Raw genomic sequence first — 13,100 nt, forward strand, 5'->3', positions numbered from 1 at the left:
GGGCAGTACTGAGAGAGCGCTGCACTGTCGGAGGGGCAGTACTGAGGGAATGCTGCACTGTTGGAGAGGCAGTACTGAGGGAGTGCTGCACTGTCGGAGGGGCAGTACTGAGGTAGGGCTGCACTGTCGAAGGGGCAGTACTGAGGGAATGCTGCACTGTCGGACGGGCAGTACTGAGGGAGTGGTGCACTGTCGAAGGGGCAGTACTGAGGGAATGCTGCACTGTCGGACGGGCAGTACTGAGGAAGTGTTGTACTGTCGGAGGGGCAGTACTGAAGGAGCGGCGCACTGTCGGAGGGGCAGTACTGAGGGAATGCTGCACTGTCGGAGGGGCAGTACTGAGGGAATGCTGCACTGTCGGAGGGGCAGTACTGAGGAAGCGTTGTACTATCGGAGGGGCAGTACTGAAGGAGCGCCGCACTGTCAGAGGGGCAGTATGGAGGGAGCGCCGCACTGTCGGAGGGGCAGTACTGAGGGAGGGATGCACTGTCGGAGGAGCAGTACTGATGGAGGGCTGCACTGTTGGAGCGGCAGTACTGAGGAAGCGTCGTACTATCGGAGGGGCAGTACTGAAGGAGCGCCGCACTGTCAGAGGGGCAGTATGGAGGGAGCGCCGCACTGTCGGAGGGGCAGTACTGAGGGAGGGCTGCACTGTCGGAGGAGCAGTACTGATGGAGGGCTGCACTGTTGGAGGGGCAGTACTGAGGGAGAGCCGCACTGTCGGAGGGGCAGTACTGTCGGAGGGGCAGTACTGAGGGAGTGCTGCACTATCGGAGGGGTAGTACTGAGGGAGGGCCGCACTGTCAGAGGGGCAGTATTGAGGGAGTGCTGCACTGTCGGAGGAGCTGTACTGAGGGAGGGCTGCACAGTCAGAGGGGCAGTACTGAGGGAGGGCTGCACTGTCAGATGGGCCGTACTGAGGGAGGGCTGCACTGTCGCAGGGGCAGTACTGAGGAAATTCTTCACTGTCGGAGGGGCAGTATTGAGGAAGCTTTGTACAGTCGGAGAGGCAGTACTGAAGGAGCGCCGTACTGTCGGAGGGACAGTATGGAGGGAGCGCCGCACTGTCGAAGTGGCAGTACTGTGGGAGCCCCGTACTGTCGGAGGGCCAGGACTGAGGGAGGGCTCCACTGTCGGAGGGGCAGTACTGAGGGAGCGCTGCACTGTCGGAGGGGCAGTATTGAGGGAGCGCTGCACTGTCGGAGGGGCAGTACTGAGCAAATTCTGAACTGTCGGAGGGGCAGTATTGAGGAAGCGTTGTACAGTCGGAGGGGCAGTACTGAAGGAACGCCGTACTGTCGGAGGTGCAGTATGGAGGGAGCGCCGCACTGTCGGAGTGGCAGTACTGTGGGAGCGCCGCACTGTCGGAGGGCCAGGACTGAGGGGGGGCTGCACTGTTGGAGGGCCAGTACTGAGGGAATGCTGCATTGCCAGAGGGGCAGTACCGAGGGAGCGCCGCACTGTCTGAGGTGGAGTACTGAGGCAGTGCTGCACTATCGGAGGGGCAGTACTGAGGGAGCGCTGCACAGTCGGACGGGCAGTACTGAGGGAGTGCTGCATTGTCGGAGGGGCAGGACTGAGGAAATTCTGCACTGTTGAAGGGGCAGTACTGAGAGAGCGCTGCACTGTCGGAGGGGCAGTACTGAGGGAATGCTGCACTGTTGGAGAGGCAGTACTGAGGGAGTGCTGCACTGTCGGAGGGGCAGTACTGAGGTAGGGCTGCACTGTCGAAGGGGCAATACTGAGGGAATGCTGCACTGTCGGAGCGGCAGTACTGAGGGAGCGCTGCACTGTCGGAGGGGCAGTACTGAGGAAATTCTGCACTGTTGGAGGGGCAGTACTGAAGGAGCACCGAACTGTCGGATGGACAGTATGGAGGGAGCACCGCACTGTCGGAGTGGCAGTACTGTCGGAGTGCCGTACTGTCGGAGGGCCAGGACTGAGGGAGGGCTGCACTGTCAGAGGGGCAGTCCTGAAAGAGTGCTGCACTGTCGGAGGGGCAGTACTGAGGAAGCATTGTACTGTCGGAGAGGCAGTACTGAAGGAGCGCCGCACTGTCGGAGGGACAGTACTGAGGGAATGCTGCACTGACAGAGGGGCAGTACCGAGGAAGCGTTGCACTGTCAGAGGGGCAGTACCAAGGGAGCGCCGCACTGTCTGAGGTGCAGTACTGAGGCAGTGCTGCACTATCGGAGCGGCAGTACTGAGGTAGTGCTGCACTGTCGGTGGGGCAGTACAGAGGGAGTGCTGAACTGTCGGGGGGGCAGGACTGAATGAGCGACGCACTGTCGGAGGAGCAGTACTGAGGGAGAGCCGCACGCTCGGAGGGGCAGTACAGAGGGAGTGCTGCACTGTTGGAGGGGCAGTACTGAGGGAATGCTGCACTTTTGGAGGGGTAGTACTGAGGGAATGCTGCACTGTCGGAGGGGTAGTACTGAGGAAGCATTGTACTGTCGGAGGGGCAGTACCGAGGGAGCGCCGCACTGTCGTGAGGGCAGTACTGAGGGAGTGCTGCAATGTCGAAGGGCAGCACTGAGGAAACGTTGTACTGTCGGAGGGGCAGTACTGAAGGAGCACCACACTGTTGGAGGGACAGTACTGAGGGAGGGCTGCACTGTTGGAGGGCCAGCACTGAGGGAATGCTGCACTGTCAGAGGGGCAGTACTGAGGGAATGCTGCACTGTCGGAGGGGTAGTACTGAGGAAGCATTGTACTGTCAGAGGGGCAGTACTGAAGAAGCGCCGCACTGTCGGAGGGGCAGTGCTGAGGGAGGGCTGCATTGTTCGAGGGGCAGTACTGAGGGAGTGGTGCATTGTCGCAAGGGCAGTACCGAGGGAGGGCTGCACTGTGGGAGGGGCAGTACTGAAGGAGCGCCACACTGTCGGAGGGGCAGTACTGAGGGAGGGCTGCACGTTTGGAGGGGCAGTACTGAGGGAGCGCTGCACTGTCGGAGGGGCAGTACTGAGGGAGCACTGCACTGTCAGAGGGGCAGTACTGAGGGAATGCTGTACTGTCAGAGGGGCAGTACTGAGGGAGCGCCGCACTGTGGGAGGGGCAGTACTGAGGGAGCGCCTGCACTGTCGGAGGGGCAGTACTGAGAAATTCTACACTCTCGGAGTGGCAGTATTGAGGAAGCGATGTACAGTCGGAGGGGCAGTACTGAAGGAGCGCCGTACAGTTGGAGGGGCAGTATGGAGGGAGCGCCGCACTGTCGGAGTACAGTACTGTGGGAGCGCTGTACTGTCGGAGGGCCAGGACTGTGGGAGGGGCAGTACTGAGGGAGCACCACACTGTCGGAGGGGCAGTACTGAGGGAGGGCTGCACTGTCGGAGGGGCCGTACTGACGGAGCGCTGCACTGTCGGAGAGGCAGTACTGAGGAAATTCTGCACTGTCGGAGAGGCAGTATTGAGGAAGCATTGTACAGTCGGAGGGGCAGTACTGAAGGAGCGTCGTACTGTCGGAGGTGCAGTTTGGAGGGAGCGCTGCACTGTCGGAGTGGCAGTACTGTGGGTGCTCCGCAATGTAGGAGGGCCAGGACTGAGGGAGGGCTGCACTGTTGGAGGGGCAGTATTGAGGGAGCGATGCACTGTCAGAGGGGCAGTACAGAGGGAGTGCTGCACTGTCAGGGGGGCAGTACTGAGGAAGCGTTGCACTGTTGTACGGGCAGTACGGAGGGCGTGCCGCACTGTCGGAGGGGCAGTACTGAGGGAGGGCTGCACTGTCGGAGGGCCAGGACTGAGGGAGGGCTGCACTGTAGGAGGGGCAGAACAGAGGGAGTGCTGCACTGTTGGAGGGGCAGTACTGAGGGAGCGTCGCACTGTCGGTGGGGGGGGGGGCAGTACTGAGGGAGTGCTGCACTGTCGGAGGGGTAGTACTGAGGAAGCATTGTACTGTCGGAGGGGCAGTACTGAAGGAGCGCCGTACTGTCGGAGGGGCAGTACTGAGGGAGGGCTGCACTGTTGGAGGGGCAGTATGGAGGGAGCGTCGCACTTTCGGAGGGGCAGTACTGAGGGAGCGCTGCACTGTCAGAGGGGCAGTACTGAGGGAACGCTGCACTATCTGAGGGGCAGTACTGAGGGAGGGCTGCACTTTCAGAGGGGCAGTATTGTGGGAGCGCTGCACTGTTGGAGGGGCAGTACTGAGGGAATGCTGCACTGTCGGAGGGGCAGTACTGAGGGAGTGCTGCACTGTCGGAGGGGCAGTACTGAAGGAGCGCCGCACTGTTGGAGGGGCAGTATGGAGGGAGCGCCGCATTGTCGGAGGAGCAGTACTGAGGGTGGGCTGCATTGTCAGAGGGGCAGTACTGAGGGAGGGCTGCATTGTCGGGGGCAGTACTGAGGGAGGGCTGCATTGTTAGAGGTGCCACCTTTTGGATGAGATGTTAAATCGCTGGATGTTGAAGATCCTATGGCACTATTCGATGAAGAGCAGGGGAGTTCTCCCCGGTGTCCTGGGGCCAATATTTATCCCTCAATCAACATTAATGAAACAGATTATGTGGCCATTATCAGATTGCTCTTTGTGGGAGCTTGCTGTGCGCAGATAGTCTGCTGTGTTTCCCAGATTGCAACAGTGACTACACTTTGGGACGCCTTGAGGCGGTGAAATGTGAAAAGTAGAAAGGCAAATCTTTTTTTCAGTGTGGCCGTAATTCACAGTCAGGATTAGAGTAACTCCAATCGTGGAAAATATAATCGCAGTCAAGGAGAGGGCAGAGAGCAGCTACTGGTTAAAGTCTTCTTTTCAATGTATTGCCTTTGCACCACAGAATCTTATAGCCCAGGAGGCCATTCGGCTCATCGTGCCTGTGTTGGCTCTGTGAAAAGGAGATCCCATTAGTCCCGCCCTGCTCTTTCCCCACAGCCCCGCTAATTTCTCCTTTTCCTTTGCTGGGATCTTCTGTTTGTGAATCACTTTGTTTCTCCTGTGCTTTACTCCATTTCTGGCCGGAACGCCGATGAATGCCAACAGATTAGCCGTCACATCAGAGTGCGATTTGTAAGGAGAGTTGCTGATGCGATCACCTTAACACGGCCCTGCCTGAAGTGCTGTCAGAACCAGCTTGCATTTTAACAACACCTTCAGGACGTCCCAAAGCGCTTTACAGCCAATTAAGTTTGAAGTGCAGTCACTGCTGTAATGTGGGAAACGGGGCAGCCAATTTGCGCACAACAAAATCCCACACACTGCAGTGTGATATTAACCAGATATTCTGTTATTAGTGATGGTGATTGAGGGATAAATATTGTATTGCTGCGAGTGCCTGTGACACTCGGGGGCAGAGGATGTAAATTTGTATTGAATGCCTGTGAATGTGGTGAGGCGGAGGGGCAGGATTAACCGGATATAATTCCAGGTTGAATGCTGCAGACGCAAATATTCAAAGGCTGCTTTAAATAATGCAAAGGATCCCTTGGGCCAGTTTCAGGTGGCTGAGAGGCTGTGAGAGATCCCGCCAGTCCTGCATTGTGTGACATTCTGATCCAGTTTTGGTCGCCTTGGCTCGTTTATCATGAGCAGAACAGAGTCGGGCAGACCCAACACTGAATACAGTCAAACAATTTAAAGGCCCGTGCTGATCCCGGGAGTATCAGCGTAAGAGCAAATTTAACATTTCTCTCCGCTATTATACATCAAACAATGGAGAGGGAGACTTCAGATCGCCAGATGGGGATTCATGTCACCCCAAGGGCAGTGGTATCAGCCGTAGCACTCTCTCACCTCTGGGTCAGAAGATCGTGAGTTCCAGTCCCACTCCAGAGACTTACTCACACAATTCAGGCTGACACTCGCTGTGCAGTACTGAGGGAGCGCCGCACAGTCGGACGGGCAGGACTGAGGGAGTGCTGCATTGTCGGAGGGGCAGGACTGAGATAGGGCTGCACTGTCGGAGGGGCAGTACTGAGCGAGCGCTGCACTGTCGGAGGGGCAGTACTGAGGAAATTCTGCACTGTCGGAGGGACAGTACTGAAGGAGCGCCGAACTGTCGGAGGGGCAATACTGAGAGAATGCTGCACTGTTGAAGGGGCAGTACTGAGAGAGTGCTGCACTGTCAGAGGGGCAGTACTGAGGGAATGCTGCACTGTCGGAGAGGCAGTACTGAGGTAGGGCTGCACTGTCGGAGGGGCAGTACTGAGGAAATTCTGCACTGTCGGAGGGGCAGTACTGAGGGAGCGCCGAACTGTCGGAGGGGCAGTATGGAGGGAGCACCGCACTGTCAGAGTGGCAGTACTGTGGGAGTGCCGTACTGTCGGAGGGCCAGGACTGAGGGAGGGCTGCAATGTCAGAGGGGCAGTCCTGAAAGAGCGCAGCACTGTCGGAGGGTCAGTACTGAGGAAACATTGTACTGTCGGAGGGGCAGTACTGAAGGAGCGCCGCACTGTCAGAGGGGCAGTACTGAGGGAGGGCTGCACTGTTGGAGGGGCAGTACTGAGGGAGCGGCGCACTGTCGGAGGGGCAGTACCGAGGGAGGGCTGCACTGTAGGAGGGGCAGTACTGAGGGAGTGTTGCACTGTCGGAGCGGCAGTACTGAGGGAGTGCTGCACTGTCAGAGGGTCAGTACTGAGGGAGCGCTGCACTGTCAGAGGGGCAGTACTGAGGGAAGGTCGCACTGTCGGAGGGGCAGTACTGAGGGAGGGCTGCACTGTCGGAGGGGCAGTACTGAGGGAGCGTATCACTGTCAGAGTGGAACTACTGAAAGAGGACTGCACTGTAGGAGGGGCAATACTGAGGGAGCGTTGCACTGTCGGAGCGGCAGTACTGAGGGAGCGCTGCACTGTCGGAGGGGCAGTACTGAGGGAGGGGCAGTACTGAGAGAGCGCCACACTGTCGGAGTGGCAGTACTGAGTGAGGGCTGCACTGTCAGAGGTGCAGTACTGAGGGAGTGTTGCACTGTCGGAGGGGCAGTCTGGAGGGAGCTTCGCACTGTCGGAGGGGCAGTACTGAGGGAGGGCTGCACTGTCGCAGGGGCAGTACTGAGGGAGCGTATCACTGTCAGATTCGAACTACTGAAAGAGGACTGCACTGTCGGAGGGTCAGTACTGAGGAAATGCTGCACTGTTGGAGGGGCATTACTGAGGAAGCATTGTAGTCGGAGGGGCAGTATGGAGGGAGCGCCGCACTGTCATAGGAGCAGTACTGAGGGAGGGCTGCACTGTCGGAGGGGCAGTACTGAGGGAGCGCTGCACTGTCGGAGCGGCAGAACTGAGGGAGCACTGCACTGTCAGAGGATCAGTACTGAGGGAGCGCTGCACTGTCGGAGGGGCAGTACTGAGGGAGGGTCGCACTGTCGGAGGGGCAGTAATGAGGGATTCTCGCACTTTGGGAGCAGCAGTACTGAGGGAGCGCCACACTGTCGGAGGGCAAGGACTGAGGGAGGGCTGCACTGTCAGAGGGGCAGTACCGAGGAAGCGTTGCACTGTCGGAGGGGCAGTACTGGGGGAGCACCGCACTGTTGGTAGGGCAGTACTAAGGGAATGCTGCATTGTCAGAGGGGCAGTGCTGAGGGAGGGCTGCACTATCAGAGGGGCAGTATTGAGGGAACGCTGCACTGTCACAGGGGCAGTACCGAGGAAGCGTTGCACTGTCGGAAGGGCAGTACTGAGGGAGCGCTGCACTGTCAGAGGGGCAGTACTGAGGGAGGGCTGCACTGTCGGAGGGGCAGTACTGAGCGAGGGCTGCACTGTCAGAGGGGCAGTATTGAGGGAGGGCTGCACTATCAGAGGGGCAGTACTGAAGGAGCGCTGCGCTGTCGAAGGGGCAGTACTGAGGGAGAGCCGCACGGTTGGAGGGGCAGTACAGAGGGAGGGCTCCACTGTCAGAGGGGCAGTACTGAGGGAGGGCTGCACTGTCGGAGGGGCAGTACTGAGGGAGGGCTGCACTGTCGGAGAGGCAGTACTGAGGGAGCGCTGCACTGTCAGAGGGGCAGTACTGAGGGAGCGCTGCACTGTCAGAGGGGCAGTACTGAGGGAGGGCTGCACTGTCGGAGGGGCAGTACTGAGCGAGGGCTCCACTGTCAGAGGGTAAGTACTGAGGGAGGGCTGCACTGTCAGAGGGGCAGTACTGAGAGAGTGCTGCACTGTTGGAGGGGCAGAACTGAGGGAATGCTGCACTGTCGGAGGGGCAGTACGGAGGGAGCGCTGCACTGTCGGAGGGGCAGTACTGAGGGAGCGCTGCACTGTTGAAAGGGCAGTACTGAGGGAGGGCTGCACAGTCAGAGGGGCAGTACTGAGGGAGGGCTGCACTGTCAGAGGGGAAGTGCTGAAAGAGCGCTGCACTGTCGGAGTGGCAGTACTGAAGGAGCGCCACACTGTCGGAGGGGCAGTATTGAGGGTGCACCACACTGTTGGAGGGGCAGTACTGATGGAGGGCTGCACTGTCGGAGGGGCAGTACTGTCAGAGGGGCAGTACTGAGGGAGCGCTGCGCTGTCAGAGGGGCAGTACTGAGGGAGTGCCGCACTGTCGGATTCGCAGTACTGAGGGAGCGCCACACTGTCGGAGGGGCAGTACTGAGGGAGTGCCGCACTGTCGAAGGGGCAATATTGAGGGAGTGCTGCACTGTCAGAGGGGCAGTACTGAGGGAGCGCTGCACTGTCGGAGGGGCAGTATGGAGGGAGCGCCGCACTGTCGGAGGGGCAGTACTGAGGAAGCGCTGCACTGTCGGAGGGGCATTACTGAGGGAGCGCTGCACTGTCAGAGGGGCAGTACTGAGGGAGGGCTGCACTGTTGGCGGGGCAGTACTGAGGGAGGGCTGCACTGTCGGAGAGGCAGTACTGAGGGAGCGCTGCACTGTCAGAGGGGCAGTACTAAGGGAGCGCTGCACTGTCGGAGGGGCAGTACTGAGGGAGTGCTGCACTGTCAGAGGGGCAGTACTGAGGGAGGGCTGCACTGTCGGAGGGGCAGTACTGAGCGAGGGCTGCACTGTCGGAGGGGCAGTACTGAGGGAGGGTTGCACTGTTGGAGGGGCAGTACTGAGGGAGCGGCGCACTGTTGGAGCGGCAGTACCGAGGGAGGGCTGCACTGTCGGAGGGGCCGTACTGAGGGAGCGCTGCACTGTCAGAGGGGCAGTACTGAGGGAGGGCTGCACTATCGGAGGGGCAGTATTGAGGAAGCATTGTACAGTCGGAGGGGCAGTACCGAGGAAGCGTTGCACTGTCAAAAGGGCAGTACCGAGGGAGCGCCGCACTGTCTGAGGTGCGGTACTGAGGCAGTGCTGCACTGTCGGAGGGGCAGTACTGTGGGAGTGCTGCACTGTCAAAGGGGCAGTACAGAGAGCGCACTGCACTGTCGGAGGGGCAGTACTGAGGGAGGGCTGCACTGTCAGAGGGGCACTACTGAGGGAACTGTCAGAGGGGCAGTACTGAGCGAGCGCTGCACTGTCGGAGCGGCAGTACTGAGGGAGAGCCGCACGGTTGGAGGGGCAGTACTGAGGGAGTGGTGCACTGTCGGAGGGGCAGTACTGAGGGAATGCTGCACTGTCGGAGGGGCAGTACTGAAGGAGCGCTGCGCTGTCGGAGGGGCAGTACTGAGGGACAGCCGCACGGTTGGAGGGGCAGTACTGAGGGTGGGCTGCACTGTCAGAGGGGCCGTACTGAAAGAGCGCTGCACTGTCGGAGGGGCAGTATGGAGGGAGCGCCGCACTGTCGGAGGGGCAGTACTAAGTGTGCACCACACTGTCGGAAGGGCAGTACTGAGGGAGGGCTATACTGTCGGAGGGGCAGTACTGAGGGAGCGCTGCACTGTCAGAGGGGCAGTACTGAGGGAGCGCTGCACTGTCGGAGGGGCAGTACTGAAGGAGGACTGCACTGTCGGAGCGGCAGTAGTGAGGGTGGGCTGCACTATCGGAGCTGCAGTACTGAGGGAGGGTCGCACTGTCGGAGGGTCAGTACTGAGGAAATGCTGCACTGTTGGAGGGGCAGTACTGAGGAAGCATTGTACTGTCGGAGGGGCAGTACTGAAGGAGCTGCACTGTCGGAGGGGCAGTATGGAGGGAGCGCCGCACTCTCGGAGGGGCAGTACTGAGGGAGGGCTGCACTGTCGGAGCGGCAGTACTGAGGGAGCACTGCACTGTCAGAGGGGCAGTACTGAGGGAGCGCTGCACTGTCGGAGGGGCAGTACTGAGGGAGAGCTGCACTGTCGGAGGGGCAGTGTGGAGGGAGAGCCGCACTGTCGGAGGGGCAGTACTGAGGGAGGGCTGCACTGCCAGAGGGACAGTACTGAGGGAGCGCTGCACTGTCGGAGGGGCAGTACTGAGGGAGCACTGCACTGTCAGAGGGCAGGACTGAGGGAGCGGCGCACTGTCGGAGTGGCAGTACCGAGGGAGGGCTGCACTGTCAGAGGGGCAGTACTGAGGGAGCGCTGCACTGTCGGATCGGCAGTACTGAGGGAGAGCTGCACTGTCGGAGGGGCAGTATGGAGGGAGAGCCGCACTGTCGGAGGGGCAGTACTGAGGGAGGCCTGCTCTGTCGGAGGGGCAGTACTGAGGGAGGTCTGCACTGTTGGAGGGGCAGGACTGAGGGAGCGGCGCACTGTCGGAGTGGCAGTACCGAGGGAGGGCTGCACTGTCAGAGGGGCAGTACTGAGGGAGGGCTGCTCTGTCGGAGCGGCAGTACTGAGGGAGAGCTGCACTGTCGGAGGGGCAGTGTGGAGGGAGAGCCGCACTGTCGGAGCGGCAGTACTGCGGGAGAGCTGCACTGTCAGAGGGGCAGTACTGAGGGAGCGCTGCACTGTCGGAGGGGCAGTACTGAGGGAGAGCTGCACTGTCGGTGAGGCAGTATGGAGGGAGAGCCGCACTGTCGGAGGGGCAGTACTGAGGGAGAGCTGCTCTGTCGGAGGGGCAGTACTGAGGGAGGTCTGCACTGTTGGAGGGGCAGGACTGAGGGAGCGGCGCACTGTTGGAGTGGCAGTACCGAGGGAGGGCTGCACTGTCAGAGGGGCAGTACTGAGGGAGGGCTGCTCTGTCGGAGCGGCAGTACTGAGGGAGAGCTGCACTGTCGGAGGGGCAGTGTGGAGTGAGAGCCGCACTGTCGGAGCGGCAGTACTGAGGGAGAGCTGCACTGTCAGAGGGGCAGTACTGAGGGAGGGTTGCACTGTCAGAGAGGCAGTATTGAGGGAACGCTGCACTGTCAGAGGGGCAGTACCGAGGAAGTGTTGCACTGTCGGAAGGGCAGTACAGAGAGAGCGCTGCACTGTCGGACGGGCACTACTGAGGGAGGGCTGCACTGTCAGAGGGGCAGTACTGAGGGAACGCTGCACTGTCAGAGGGGCAGTATTGAGGGAGTGCTGCACTGTCGAAGGTGCAGTACTGAGGGAGAGCCGCAGGGTTGGAGGGGCAGTACTGAGGGAGTGGTGCACTGTCGGAGGGTTAGTACTGAGGGAGGGCTGCACTGTCAGAGGTGCAGTACTGAGGGAGTGTTGCACTGTCGGAGGGGCAGTACGGAGGGAGCGCCGCACTGTCGCAGGGGCAGTACTGAGGGAAGGCTACACTGTCGGAGGGTCAGTACTGAGGAAATGCTGCACTGTTGGAGGGGCAGTACTCAGGAAGCATTGTGCTGTCGGAGGGGCAGTACTGAAGAAGCGTCGCACTGTCGGAGGGGCAGTATTGAGCAAGCATTGGACTGTCGGAGGGGCAGTACTGAGGGAGGGCTGCACTGTCAGAGGGGCAGTCCTGAAAGAGCGCTGTACTGTCGGAGGGGCAGTAAGGAGGGAGCGCCGCACTGTCGGAGGGGCAGTACTGAGGGAGCGCTGCACTGTCGGAGCGGCAGTACTGAGGGAGCACTGCACTGTCAGAGGTTCAGTACTGAGGGAGCGCTGCACTGTCAGATGGGCAGTACTGAGGGAGGGTCGCACTGTGGGAGGGGCAGTACTGAGGGAACGCCACACTGTCGGAGGGGCAATACTGCGGGAGTGCTGCACTGTCGGAGGGGCAGTATTGAGCAAGCATTGGACTGTCGGAGCGGCAGTCCTGAAGGAGCGCTGCACTGTCGGAGGGGCAGTACTGAGGAAATGCTGCACTGTCGGAGGGGCAGTACTGAGGGAGCGGCGCACTGTCGGAGGGGCAGTACTGAGGGAGGGCTGCACTGTTTGAGGGGCAGTACTCAGGGAGGGCTGCACTGTTGGAGGGGCAGTACTGAGGGAGGGTTGCACTGTTGGAGGGGCAGTACTGAGGGAGCGGCGCACTGTTGGAGTGGCAGTACCGAGGGAGGGCTGCACTTTCGGAGGGGCAGTACTGAGGGAGCATTGTACTGTCGGAGGGGCAGTACTGAAGGAGCGCCGCACTGTCGGACGGTCAGTACTGAGGGAGGGTTGCACTGTTGGAGGGGCAGTACTGAGGGAGCGGCGCACTGTTGGAGTGGCAGTACCGAGGGAGGGCTGCACTTTCGGAGGGGCAGTACTGAGGGAGCGCTGCACTGTCAGAGCGGCAGTACTGAGGGAAGGCTGCACTGTCAGAGGGGCAGTACTGAGGGAGTGCTGCACTGTCGGAGGGGCAGTACTGAGGGAGGGCTGCACTGTTGGAGGGGCAGTACTGAGGGAGCGGCGCACTGTTGGAGCAGCAGTACCGAGGAAGGGCTGCACTGTCGGAGGGGCAGTCCTGAGGGAGCGCTGCACTGTCAGAGCGTCAGTACTGAGGGAGGGCTGCACTGTCAGAGGGGCAGTACTGAGGGAGTGCTGCACTGTCGGAGGGGCCGTACTGAGGGAGCGCTGCACTATCAGAGGGGCAGTACTGAGGGAGGGCTGCACTGTCGGAGGGGCAGTATTGAGGAAGCATTGTACAGTCGGAGGGGCAGTACCGAGGAAGCGTTGCACTGTCAGAAGGGCAGTACCGAGGGAGCGCCGCACTGTCTGAGGTGCGGTACTGAGGCAGTGCTGCACTGTCGGAGGGGCAGTACTGTGGGAGTGCTGCACTGTCAAAGGGGCAGTACAGAGAGCGCGCTGCACTGTCGGAGGGGCAGTACTGAGGGAGGGCTGCACTGTCAGAGGGGCAGTACTGAGGGAACTGTCAGAGGGGCAGTACTGAGGGAGTGGTGCACTGTCGGAGGGGCAGTACTGAGGGAATGCTGCACTGTCGGAGGGGCAGTACTGAAGGAGCGCTGCGCTGTCG

The sequence above is a fragment of the Pristiophorus japonicus genome, chromosome 14 (assembly GCF_044704955.1).
Source record: "Pristiophorus japonicus isolate sPriJap1 chromosome 14, sPriJap1.hap1, whole genome shotgun sequence".
NCBI classification, from domain to species: Eukaryota; Metazoa; Chordata; class Chondrichthyes; family Pristiophoridae; genus Pristiophorus; species Pristiophorus japonicus.